This window comes from Lingula anatina, chromosome 8 (assembly GCF_051362555.1).
Source record: "Lingula anatina isolate TDL-2025a chromosome 8, LinAna3.0, whole genome shotgun sequence".
NCBI classification, from domain to species: domain Eukaryota; kingdom Metazoa; phylum Brachiopoda; class Lingulata; order Lingulida; family Lingulidae; genus Lingula; species Lingula anatina.
Window position 1 is genome coordinate 2,001,529 of NC_141774.1, and position 13,104 is coordinate 2,014,632.

Consider the following 13,104-nt stretch of genomic DNA (forward strand, 5'->3'; position numbering starts at 1 on the left):
TAATAATATATTTATTTTAAGTCTAAACTCCATATGAATATGTTCGTTAGACTTTACAAATATGTACATACATATAACAAGTATACAACTGGTCAAAACACGCTGTGTACAATCTCGCCTCCCTGGGGAGGATACAGCCCCGCTGCCGTATGAGGCGCTGAGTGCTATCAATCTTACAATATCGTTCTCTGCCTGACCAGGACCCTGCTTCAACCCCAAAGTGCTGAGTGCCAAGCGGGGAGACAGCAGGTACCGTTTATAAAGGACTGGTATGTCCCCGGACGGGTTTTGAACCCACGTCCTCCCGCTCCGGAGGCGGACACTCTAACCACAAGGCCATCCGGTCGGTTAAGCGATAAAGCACCTCACTTTAAAGTTCCTGATGTAGACATCTTTTATCTTGGAGAAAGAAAGACACATTTAACACTTTTTCCACTTGAGTACGGTGTTTTCTTAGCACTTTTGATTTAAAAATATGGTTTTAAATGTTTCCTTTACAATTAAGTCAGACATTTTCTTTTTTCTGTACAATTCAGAAATAGATGTCGACATCAGGAACTTTAAAGTGAGGTGCTTTATCGCTATTAAGGTCTGAATCGGGTAAGACGGGCAAGATGTGAAACATATTGACATAAATATTACGATGACTTCAGGGCATTATCTACTGTGTATATATGTACTACATTTAAGAATAGGGACGCATTTCGTTTGTACTGTAACAGACAAAAAAGCATATTACATTAATCGATACTACTTGGTTCGGGAATCTCATTATCTTTAATATATTCCTTAACTGTTTCTCGGACGGCAACCTCCCAACTACGCTTTAGAACATCTTTACTAGCCTCCGTGTTAATAAAAACCAACACAAGTCTAGGAATGGACACAGTTATGAGTGACGCTACCCCCTGACCGATAAATTGTAACTCCCAATTCATATCGAAATCCATCAGCGTGAACATGAAAAAGACGGCCATGGCAACTGCGGCTAAAGAGGTGACGAATGCCTTCGCAATTCCTGCATCGAGAGGAAGTAACTGTTCATAAATTAATTTCCAAAGGTCTTTAGGGATGATCTCCATGCCCCTTTTATCTGATTTGTACAAAAGAACATATTCTTTATTGTCTTGTCCTGAATAAGTTGACTGTTCGCTGTTTGCAGCTTGTGCATTTCCACAGCAAGCTATTACCTTTCTACATTTACACCTACATGTATGTAGACATAGTGTACAACATAGTAGGGGTTTTGAATTATCAATGAACTCAGAGTCAGTGTTTTCCTCTTCACCGTCACGAGTCTCCTCATTATTTGCTGTGGCCTGCGGGTCGGAACCGTCTGAACTCTGAGAGTTAACTTGAACAAGTTTTATGTACCTCATACCATGTGAAGAGCATTCTTGAAATACAATCACTTTCAATACACGATACTTTTCTTGTAAATCATGGAACGGCTGCCAGAAGTAGTAAAGCACGGATAAATATAATATAATGTAGTTCAATACAATAGCGTAATTTAAAAGAGCCCCAGCTAAAGTTAGTATAATCAATGATATCAAGTCATATAAAAAAAATATAAAAACAAATAAGAAATAGATATTAAACCCCAAAAATTCTATAAACATACAGACCAATTGTATGTTAAAAATGTGAGACTTTCGCGAAAATCCAACCACCGTTACCATCAGGTCAATATAAAATAAAACCACACATATTGGCAAACCGACTAAAATACCTAGAAACACTTTCAGTAAAGATTTACAGGTGGATTTGTGGCGTTTTAAACGCAGATGGAATCTTATAAATTTTACGAAGTCGGCTGCACTAAGTAAATACTTTGTTATAACATTCTGAAGTGAAATGTATTCACCAAAAAAGCTTTTATTGACATAGTCAAATTCAGGAGTTTCCCATTCGCAGGCACATATCCTGTGAAGACGAGAAAAAACTACATTAAACCCCGGGTTTTTTATTGATGTTTTCAAGTCTTCAAATTCATCTGTCGATTTGCAAATCCGATATAGCGTTAGTATGTAGGCAACTACAAAACTTATCCAGAAGAATGGCGACACACTTAATGCGCAATCAGCGTAGTATTTGTTGTTTATATATTCCCCAAAAAAGATATGTACATGTGCAATAGGGAATATAATAAACACCACTATAAAGGAGGACACTCGGTTTTCTGGGGCTAAGGAAAACAATTCATCAAGGGGTGTGCTTGTTTCCGGACCACTGATTTCATAGTTTGTCATGTTCTCAAGCCATTTTGGTGAATATCGAACTGTAAATCGCTTTGGAAGGAGCATGACAAATATTACTGGTGAGAAGTATAAAGCGGTAGATATCAATATTATTTCATAGGAGTAAAACTTGGATAGCCTTCTTTCTTCCGAAGAAAAATGCATTTTTGAGACATTAGAAACATTTGAACATTTGTATTCACTAAACGTAAATTGCGAAAGGAATCTGCTATTGCTGTAATTTCTGGGACCAAATACAGTATTATAACAGATCACACTGTCCTGCGGGTGATATTGTTTAGCTGTGTTTAGAAACAGTGATGCTAAGATGCAGAGTTGCTCTGTCACGTTCAAGGTAACCCAACATCCTTTTTGAACTTCTTGCAAGTCAATGTTAATTTTCTCTACCCCTGTTGAAAGAGTCCACAAAGACATCTCCACGAAATTGTGTGGTAATGACAGGTATCGTCGCCCAATGTCTCCATCAGCCCAAACCCAGAAATATTTTACAATTTCGTCGCTTTCGTTTTTAGTACGCCAGAACTCATCACTGTAATATGGATGAACTATGGGATTCAAGCGAACAAGCCGGGTCTTGGGATTAGAAAGGGCGCTGTTTATTTGTTGTGTACTCTCCGCCGTTATTTCCAGTTGACAGTTAGAAGAGATCGAAATGTTCACGTCTGGGGTAAAGTCCAAGGGTTGCGTTTTGAAAATGTTTTGGTATTGGAATGACATGTTAAGATAAATCGGCAACATGATGCAAATTACACCCATCATTTGTATTCTATCAATGTTTCTCTTCAAACTGGTATTTATTCTCCAGATGGCAGGATCTGTAAAAAGATTTAAGGACTTATTTCTATTGAAAAATGACACCAAATGAGATGTATCGTGAACTGCAATATGCATCAAAACCCTGGACTATAGGTCACTATAGATTTATAATTAAGTGCCACTTCACGACAAAATTAACCAAATCAGCCAAAATGTTGCAAGGTGGGGTCGGCAGATTAAACCAATATTTTCTGTGTTTTATAAATGTTACAAACAATGTTGGAAGCACACTTTTAAAAAATTCTGAACATTTTTGAAAAAATAGATATTGCCATCTGAAATTTGGGGGTCCTAACTACACAAAATATCGAAACGAAAGTACTGGAAGTTCGTATGTAAATTCCATGAACAATTTTACGTTTCAGCTTTACAGCCATTCCACGAAAAAGGGTACAATTCCAAAACGAGAAATGCAGAAAAGTATTCAAACTGGCATTCATGAATAAAACTTGGTTAATTTTTTTTACAAGGGCTTTTGGCAAAAAGATGAAGGGCATGCCAAACCGTTGGCAATCTGCCCTAGCAAAATCCAATGTGGCACATTGCTAAGGCCAATTAGTAATCTTCTTAAATTTTCATCTCAACTATGATATATACATGCCATGCAAGTGCCCAAAATTTATGAAACAACAAAAGAAAATCACACACTGGAAGCAAACTAAAGAGGAGATACTATGGATCCTGCGTGTACGTGTAACTTCTCGAGGTTCCCTACCTTCCCGGTAATGACGGTCCATAGAAGACTCCCGTCGGTCCCGCGAGTGGGAACTGTACCCTGCCTCACTATCTGACATCCCGCCGCTTCCTGGCACCTTCTTCCTCATCTCCATCTGTCTGTCACGCTCTTCTAGATCTTGAGTTACTGGGTTGAAGTAAAAGATGAAAGACAATTATACTGATGTTTTTTCTGCAAGAAGTAAGGGTTTTTTTTTTTTTTTTTTTTTTTGTTGGTTTTTTTTTTTTTTTTTTTTTTTGGGGGGGGGGGGGGGGATTGAACAATCAATACTTTTGGCCAGGAAAAGCTCTTCTTTGAATTAAAAACTTTGTATATTGAGTTTGATTTCAAAGTAAAAAGTTCCACTTTAAAAAAAAAAAAAAAACCTCCCCCTTTTGAAAATGCTGTTGACCAACCTGACTTTAAATTTTTTATGGTGATCATATATAACTTGAATTTTGCACTATGAAAAATTGATCTAAGACAATAACACCAAACCCTTACTCTTTCCCCCACAGACAATAAGTCAGTTTAACATTACAAAGAGATAAGGATGATTTACCCTTAAATATACATTTCTGCCAGTCAGTGATCAAACATATTTGAAGCCATCTTGTGCTATTGTTCAGATTTTTACCCAGCTATTACAAATATTTATTTCAATGTGAGTAAATAGTTTAGTATATTCAGTTTATTCAAGCCACTGTAATGCAAATACTCTGAATGAGGATGATCAAAGTTTAACTCGTTACTTGGGGTGTCACTATTTAATTTACCATAAGGCACCTAAGTTCTGTGTGTTAAGTCAAATGCAACCTGGGTATTTGCAAAGTGACAAAACCATAATACAAAATAAAATGTGCTGCTTGTTTACTATTTTTTATTGAACAGATCTGAAAATCACCAGCTTTAAGTGTGACCGTGTTGTTCAAAGTACTTAATCCACAAACACTTTTAAGTGAGAAAACATTCTTTAAAATGAGGCCAGTCCAACATTTAAGCCAGCAGACTACAATATTTAAGGTGAAGCAACTCCAGCTGCAGAGTGAGATTATAATATTCAAAGTGAGTTCACTTAAGGTTCTGAGGCTACAGTGTTTAAAATGTGGCCCTCTCCAGCTTCAGAGTGAGACTGCAATATCCAAAGTGAGGTCACTCCAATTTCAAACTGAGACTACATCATTCAAAGTGAGACCAATTTAGCTTAAATGTGACACACATGGTGTGATCTGTTCAATGGCACTGAAAAAAACTTTCTATATTCAAAAACATAAATGCACACTTGTAAAATAAAGAGGTAAACCTGTAGACAGACTGGAAAGGTAACTGGACCCTAGCATTGGTACACTGAATGCTTTCAAATGAGAAAAGAAGTTAATGTATTTTGTGTTTCTGTAAGACCTGACAAGATATTTACTCCAGTGCAAATTGTTTTCCTCGTAATATTTATGCAACCAAAGATATTTGCATTCCTTTGTCTTCATTCGTGGTATCTTTTTTTCTATAACCTGTACCATCTGTACTCATAAAATGTATTAAATTAATTATTTTCACAATTGCTAGTTACTTGCCTTAAAAGTCTAAATGTTGTAGAAAAACAAACAAAAATCAAATCAGTCAAGCAAAACTGGGAAACTTTTTTATATTATTTTAATGAAGAGGTATTCAGAGAGTGGTAGAAGAATTTTAACCCACACCATTACTGTATTTAAAGAAATATGCACATGTAAACATGGTACAATATTTTTTTGTTTTGGTAAATTAGGTTATATTTCAATCATGCCAAAGGTCACTGGTTCCATTTTGATTTAATTATTAAGATTTTGCATGTATTCAAAATATTACTATCAATCTAAGATTTCTCTTCAATTATAGAAAAAGCGGTGCAAACACATTGGTAATCAGTCACACGTTTTCTATAAATACAAAGCCTGAGATATTCAAATTAAAAAATTAGAAATCATTGGGGGCAGACTTGTTTTTATATCATACTATTTGTTTATTAACAAATTGCTCTCATAGATCAATCAGCACACACATACCCAATGTTCAAATGAAAAATGTGTAATTTCGTAACGGAGATTAGGTCAATAATTACTTGATAACATACCTGTAGAAAAATTAATAAAACATGTTTATTTAAATCAACAAATAGCAAATGGTTACAACGGGTTGTTTTGCTTACTTTCAAGGACTATGTAAATACATTTACCAATAATTGATACATTTCACCGCTGATGTGTTGATTGATGTATTTGGTGGTGTTGCTTCAATGCTTACTATATCTCGTCATATGTGTCCCGCGCAAAAAATACGTCTGCTACATGCACGCTAGTACTGATGTCAGCTAGTACCATTTTTCTTCCCAAGACAGTCCTGAAAACTCCTCATTTCGGTTAACATCAGAATTAAACGCTCAAAAGGGCATCTTCAAATGACAAATTGAAATCAATTTGATAAAACATCCTCGATTTTATAGAAAACTCGAGTAAAAACTTAAGGGATCAAGGATATTAAAAATACGTCTTAAACTCGATTTTTAGTTTTTTATACGTTAGAAATAATCAATATTGTATCTAATACTCAATTAAGTTATATTTTTGCAACACGGACTAAAAATATACATTTGGACGAGTTTTCCTACCTGTCCTGACTGGTACGTGTGGCAGGCTTTGGGCTCCGCCTCCATTGTCAAGCACCGTTACTATGGGGGGCGGGGCAAGAATGGTTGTCTAACTTGTCTTAAGCTGTTACGCGTGCACTGGCAGCTCATAAGTCTTACGTCAGCTAAACTGAGATTATATTGTTTCCATTTTTTTACATTGTTAACAATATATTAAATTTTCTCCCTTAGCATCTCAATCACGTCACGTCAAGATCACACTTGAGCTGCTGAGAATTCGTACAACGTCTGGGGTTGTCAGAAAAAAAATCGTTAGGCAATCATTTTATTCACAATAAAGATCGTAACAGCAAGCAAGTTTATAAATAATATTGCCACCCAAAACATTTTCAAACTCGCATATTAAGGTCTTGGCACTCTGTGGCATCGTGGCTGATACGTACCCACATTCGGCCATTTCTCGGAGTAATTCTTTCTTTGCTTTCTCCATTTTCGTGTCTTGGTGTGTAGAGCAGCGTCCACGCACGACGGTGGCATTGTCCTCTGCTTGCACCTCAAGTATTTTTCTTTTTGTTTGTTAGCGCTTCCTTAGACACTTCCTAGACAGTGCACAGACTCCTACTGTGTCAGGCACAATTATGATTAATTACGTCAGTGAAACGAGAGTAGGTAGGCCTACTCAGCTGTGAATCATTTCTCAAGGAAGAGCGGCTTTCGTGGTGCGAATAAGTTTGCGTACAAAAGTAAGATTTTCTGACATCTAGATAGAAACAAACAACCCAATTTTAACACGTAATGGTGTATAGACCTTCCCGATCAATAAGATGATAACAGGAAAGGTGGAGGTGCAATTAATTTGCTAAATTAGCCCAATTACCTGAGCCAAATGGTTTATGAGCGATATCTCAGCTTTGAAGATTGATAACATAGTCTAAACTTCAATCCCCATATCTCATTCTTTAACTGTCAGATTGACATGAAATTTGATGTGTCTGTGTTTCAGTATAATATCTAGTCGACTGCTTCTTGGATTTTTGATTGACCTTTTATTTTTGAAGTTATTAATACTGAAAGTGGAAGGTCCATATATATTTCGTAAAATTCACGCTTTATCAAAATAAAATCAAAAGTAAAAATAATAAGAGAAAATCCTGACAGAGTTTACTGGTTTTTGTGCTAACCTTTAGATAGCTATTTCAATCGTATTTATGGGGCTTTTTGCTTAAGAGAAAATCTTGATTAAAAAAATGACAACTTTAGCCCCAAAACGCTGATATAACGTCACTCGTATTACACTGTGACTACAAACTTTGGAAAATTGTTTTGCTTGCTAGATCAGCTTATCTTGATAGAATTATCAGCTATATTTATAATTTGTTTTATATTTATTTAATACTGGATAATATATTTATCAGCAAGTGGTATGAATACATACTATATCAGAATTGACTCACAAAACCACAGAAATAATGTTTTCAAGTATTTACAGTCATTTTTATTACAATCAACATGTTTCGTGACGGAGGTTAGCTTAACGGATGTAAGGTGACATGCATTTCTTTTCAGTTTTTATCCGCGGAATTATTTTTCATAACTATTGAATGAATTTTTAGGAAGACGTTGATCGTCCTTTAACAAAAATGTTTTTTTTTTTTTTTAACTTTCTTGTCAAAGTAAGTGACACTATATCAATTGTTGTCTTTTAAAAATGCCCATGGGGTCCTGCTACAAAAGGCTTAAAAAAGCAAAATTGCAGATACTCTTTCTGCCGAAAATATTCTGCGACAGGTATTATTCGAAAGTGTACCCTTTTTCTTTCTTTTTTCTAATGGTCCCTACCAAGACCTTTAGGTGTGTAACTAAAATATCAGCTGTAGTAACGAACTTGGCCCGTGAAAAAAGGGACAAAATCAAGGTCTAAATGTAGCACTCACCGATTGCCAAATTTCGCCTAACGCAGCACTGAATTTGAATAAAATTAGGCATTTTTTGAAAAGTTAGAGCTTGAGCTTTGAAATAATGAAACAAAAAAACACTTCGCCTCGTCAGAATACGTAGGAATGGACTTTTCATAAGTTCATTACACCGTAGGACACATCTTCACACCAATTTTCAGTTAAATCTGTTGACCCCCACCTTTTCGCTATTTGGTTGAGTTTCTCGTGAAATGGCATTTTTAAAAATGTCTTTCGTGATGAGGGCTTATCCTTTACATGTGCATTTTTACAAACCAAAGGCAAATCACCCCATAAAGGACAGTAATGATCATTGACTACCACAAAAACCCACATACCAGTTTCCATCTTGTAGTCGGCTAGTCTCACTAGTACCTTACGGATGTTGCAAAACCTGAAGCGTCTGTCCGGCAATGTCTATACTTTCTCTCTGACTTCCAAACGTTGACTATAAACACCAAGTGAGTCATTTACATTTAATTAAATTTAATTAAATAACCCAGCAGTTCGATTGTTAAAACTCTGCAGAGCGTTGAGATTTTATATTTGTTCACGATTTTTACATCTGGTTTCTTTTATGCATTGATTCTGTACAATGATTTGTCGCTATAGATTGTTCACGCCGCTACGAATTGGCCTGTATAACAGCATGCTTTAGAAATGGGCAACATAAAAGAAATGAAAAACATGCGACAAGCAGTAGACGGGATTTCAAACAATGCATCCACACCTGAAATCAGGCTCATATTATTTACTCATTTTTGTCAAATACAGTTTGTGTGTGTGTGTTAGCTGTTTGGATTAAATTGGTTTATTTAAAGGCCCCGGGTCACACTGCGCTTGCGACGTTTTTGCAACCACAAAATCTGGCGGTCGCTTGCGATCACTTTGCAAGCTAATTAAGAAGCTGTGGCCAATTTTGATCGACAAGCAGTCGCAAACCGGTTGCAACAAGGTTGCAGTATGGTATCTGCAACCTCTTATAGACCATCTTCAAGTTACAGGTTACCAGTCGCACACTGTTTGCCGAGCGATACACAACCTGTCTGCAACCACTCGGTGTCCGAAAACCGGTTGCGGGACTGTAGCAATCGCTTGTCAACTGGTAGCAGCAAGGTCGCTCAGAACATATATGTTGTGACAGTAGCTGCTTTCCCATAAATTCACCTCTCAAAAGACAAAAATGTTGTAGTAAAACGACTCCTTTTCAAAAAGACGGGACTGCTATAATCATTGACTTTGTTTACCTAAGAAGTAAAACGAGTAAAAAAACTCGAAAATACTGGGTGAACCCGTGGATTGCAAGACGCCCCTTGTAAGGCGATTACAAACATTTGATGAAAGAACTTCGACTTGAAAATCAGGAAGTTTTCCTTTCCTTCCTAAAAATAGAATTAACAATGTTTTGTGAACTTTTGAAAAGACTACACCCTTACCTAACGAAACCAGTGCTGCAATAAAAACATAAACTTGCAAACGTTTTAATCCTTATTACTCTCATAATACTCTTTAATATTTTCTTGTTCAAATACTTGGTCTCTTTGAGGTCGCAAGGCCTGTGCAGTTACGGTCACACTGAACAAAAAACCTCTTTGCGACTTTCAACTGTCACCGGTTGTAAAAAGGTCGGCGACCGGTTGCAACAACTCGCAAAGTGGTTTCCAAATGAACGCTGGGTTAATATCCGGTTCCGCCGGTTTTCGGTGCAGCATCGATAACCTCCTGGCGACCGAAAAACCTACTTGTGGTATCCAACCGGTTGCTAACAGGTCGCCGACTGCTTTGCAACTGATTTGCAACCGAATGTGTGGTTTTCCCTTTGTCTTTTTATCCTAGGCGTTTGCCACTTACAATACAACGTAATTAAATCGTGACAAGTCATGCGCATCGTGTACTTTTTACACTCTCATCCTTGTAGTGAGGATACCAAGCACTGGGAAGATGTTAAATTGTTTGTGTTGAAACTATTTTTATTTAAGTCTATTGGACACATTTTACGATTTGTTCAATTATTTGTGGATAATTTTGATGTTGAAATAATGATATTAAATAGCAGTTATACCTTGCTGATTAAATTGCTTTTATTTTCCGTTTTCTCTGCATTCGTGTATTTGTTTCATTGTTTACTCTGATAATATGGATTTGCAAATTTTAAATAACATACAGCGATATATAATTGAGGTTTCGGCATTTTACCTATGATTTTCGCAAAATGATAAAATAAATAAACGTAGCGTCAAAAAATCGTAAATTGCTTTTATAATCACATTTTTTTTGTTTTGTAAGTGTGAAATACCTGCCTGGTATATGAAAGCCTTGGAAATTGGTATAAAATATTGCCAACAAATGCAATTTATGTTTTCTTTTTCTAAAATATTATAATTTGTGACCTTGATATTTAGAAGGCTTACATAACAAATTATGAAAAAGAATTTGCCCAAATAGACCACCATCCTACGCCTATTTTATTGCAGTCGCTTACAACCTTCCTGCGACATATTTTCGAACGCCTGCGATCGGTAAAAAACCTGTTAGCGACCAAGATACTAAAGACCGTCAATCGACCATGCAGTTACAACTGCAACCTTCTAGCGACCTGCTGCCGCCTACTTGCGACTGGTAAAAAACTTGTAAGCGACCAGTCGACTAAATACGGTCAATCGACCGTGCAGTTGCAAATGGTATGCTACTGGTTATAGCAACCTACTGACAACCAAGAAGAGACGGATAGGCAACCTTTAGGATACCGATAATTTTCATCTTTAGTCGCACTGGTTGTCGGTGCACAAAAAATGGCCTTCGTGTGTCAACGATCGCAGGCGACCTGTTAGCAACCTTATGCGACCACTTTAAAACGTATGGCAACCTCCTTGCGACTGGGGTTGCAAAGAGGTTGCCAAAAGGTTGCAAGCGCAGTGTGACCCAGGCTTGAAGTAAACCACTAAACTTCGCTTATGATAAAATTCTGGAATGTCTTTGTCAAAACATGCTACGGAAATTTGACAGCGCCATGCAGTACTACATCCTTGCGTAACAAAAAAGAAATGAAAAACATGCGGCAAGCAGTAGACTTAAAATCAGGCACCGGTTATTCCACAGTTTTGTCAAACACGGATTCAGTGTGTGTGTGCGTGTGTGTATGTGTGCGTGTGTGCGTGTGTGTGTGTGTGTGTGTATGTGTGTATGTGTGTGCGTGTGCGTGTGAGCGTGTGTGTGTGTGTATGTGTGTATGTGTGTGCGTGTGTGTGTGTGTGTGTATGTGTGTATGTATGTGTGTCTGTGTGTGTGTGTCTGTGTGTGTGCTCTTGTGCACGCATTCTAACCGAGGACACACACCCGCCCGAAACCCACTAACCGAGGACACACCTCCAACCGAGGACGTCCTCGGTTGACATAAGCAGTGGAATGCATAAAGGGGCCCATTTCAAGTTAGGTGGTGAAATTTGACGCTATTCTGAGCCAGTCCTCGGTTATGCTGTATAGCGCGGGCCAAATTCCCGCCACGAGTGTATCAGAAATACTGTCCAACTTTTTGTCTGAAATCGGGCTATACACACGCGTCCTCGGTTGTGCTGTTAAGGGCGGACCAAATTCCGCGTCCTCGGTTGTGCTGTAAAGGGCAGACTAAACTGAAACTAATGTTATATCTCAGATGTCTATATATTCAGTAAGTTCATATTTTTAAACTAAAGGTCTTTTTTATCAAATTAAGCTCTCCTAGGCCGTTACGTAACTACATAACTATCATCGCACCTACATATTACGGCACGCTTCTTTATTAGTACAACTGACTTGGTGTGGTTTAAATAAAGAAGAACTGTCTGAATTTGTGGCTCACTCGGTAGATCTTAGGACCGACAATCTTTTGAGGGTGCAAGAATTACTCTGAAGTATCAAATAAACGTACCGGTACGTTAATTAATTTTCCAAATTTCTTCCCGCCGGTACGCTCCATTTTCACCCAGTACGCTTATTAATTTTTCAAAAATCTTCCACCCGGTATGTTTATTAAATACATATTGTACCGGTGGGAAATTACACAAGTACAAGTCACGCTTTTTATTTTCTTAAATTGAAGTATAATGAGAAGAAAATTGAGATCTCAACTCATTACCGACTGTTCTACCAACAGCACTGGAAAGTAGGTCAAGCGGAAGTCGCTCTCTGAACACAACAGTACATGCGTCACCTGATTTTAGTTCCTATAAATAGACGTGCTTTCCCTTCAACAGTGACAACTACTCATGTACATCGATCGAATGATGCAATGTCGCAAGGTGATAGGATCATATTTATAGCTAAGGAGGTCATTTCAAGTGCAGCAAAGAAGTTGTGCCTGTTTTCAAACGTCAATTATTTCATGCCGATTTATGATTTAAACGATGTTAAATCACATTTCTATGTAAGATAAACCCTTAGGAGTTTACAGGTATGCAAAACGAACCTTATATCTGAGAATAAATTTACTATGAATAACGTCTCCGTATGGCTCTCGGAGGCGGCTTAGGTGCGACATATCTGGGTCTTCGGCCCCTGACGATTATGAAATTTAACTCATGGCAAATATATATATATATATATATTAAGATAAATTATAATACTGAGTGAATTTTACCTGGTGAATTTTTTTTTTTTTTTTACAATGATCAATAGCTAGCTTTTTTCTTTCTCTTCTTCTTCTTTACTTTTATTTATAATTATTTATTTCATTTTTTTTTTTTTTGGGGGGGGGGA

General features: G+C 37.1%; 1 long non-coding RNA gene across 1 annotated transcript; it reads right to left on the minus strand.

Moving 5' to 3' along the window:
* On the minus strand, positions 1 to 8,913 carry LOC147760174 (uncharacterized). The gene is made up of 3 exons (XR_015330921.1): positions 8,709 to 8,913; positions 3,793 to 3,939; positions 1 to 3,076 (listed from the first exon to the last, which is right to left on the minus strand). It is a non-coding gene; the product is annotated as an uncharacterized LOC147760174 (long non-coding RNA).
* Positions 8,914 to 13,104: the final 4,191 nt, after the last annotated feature.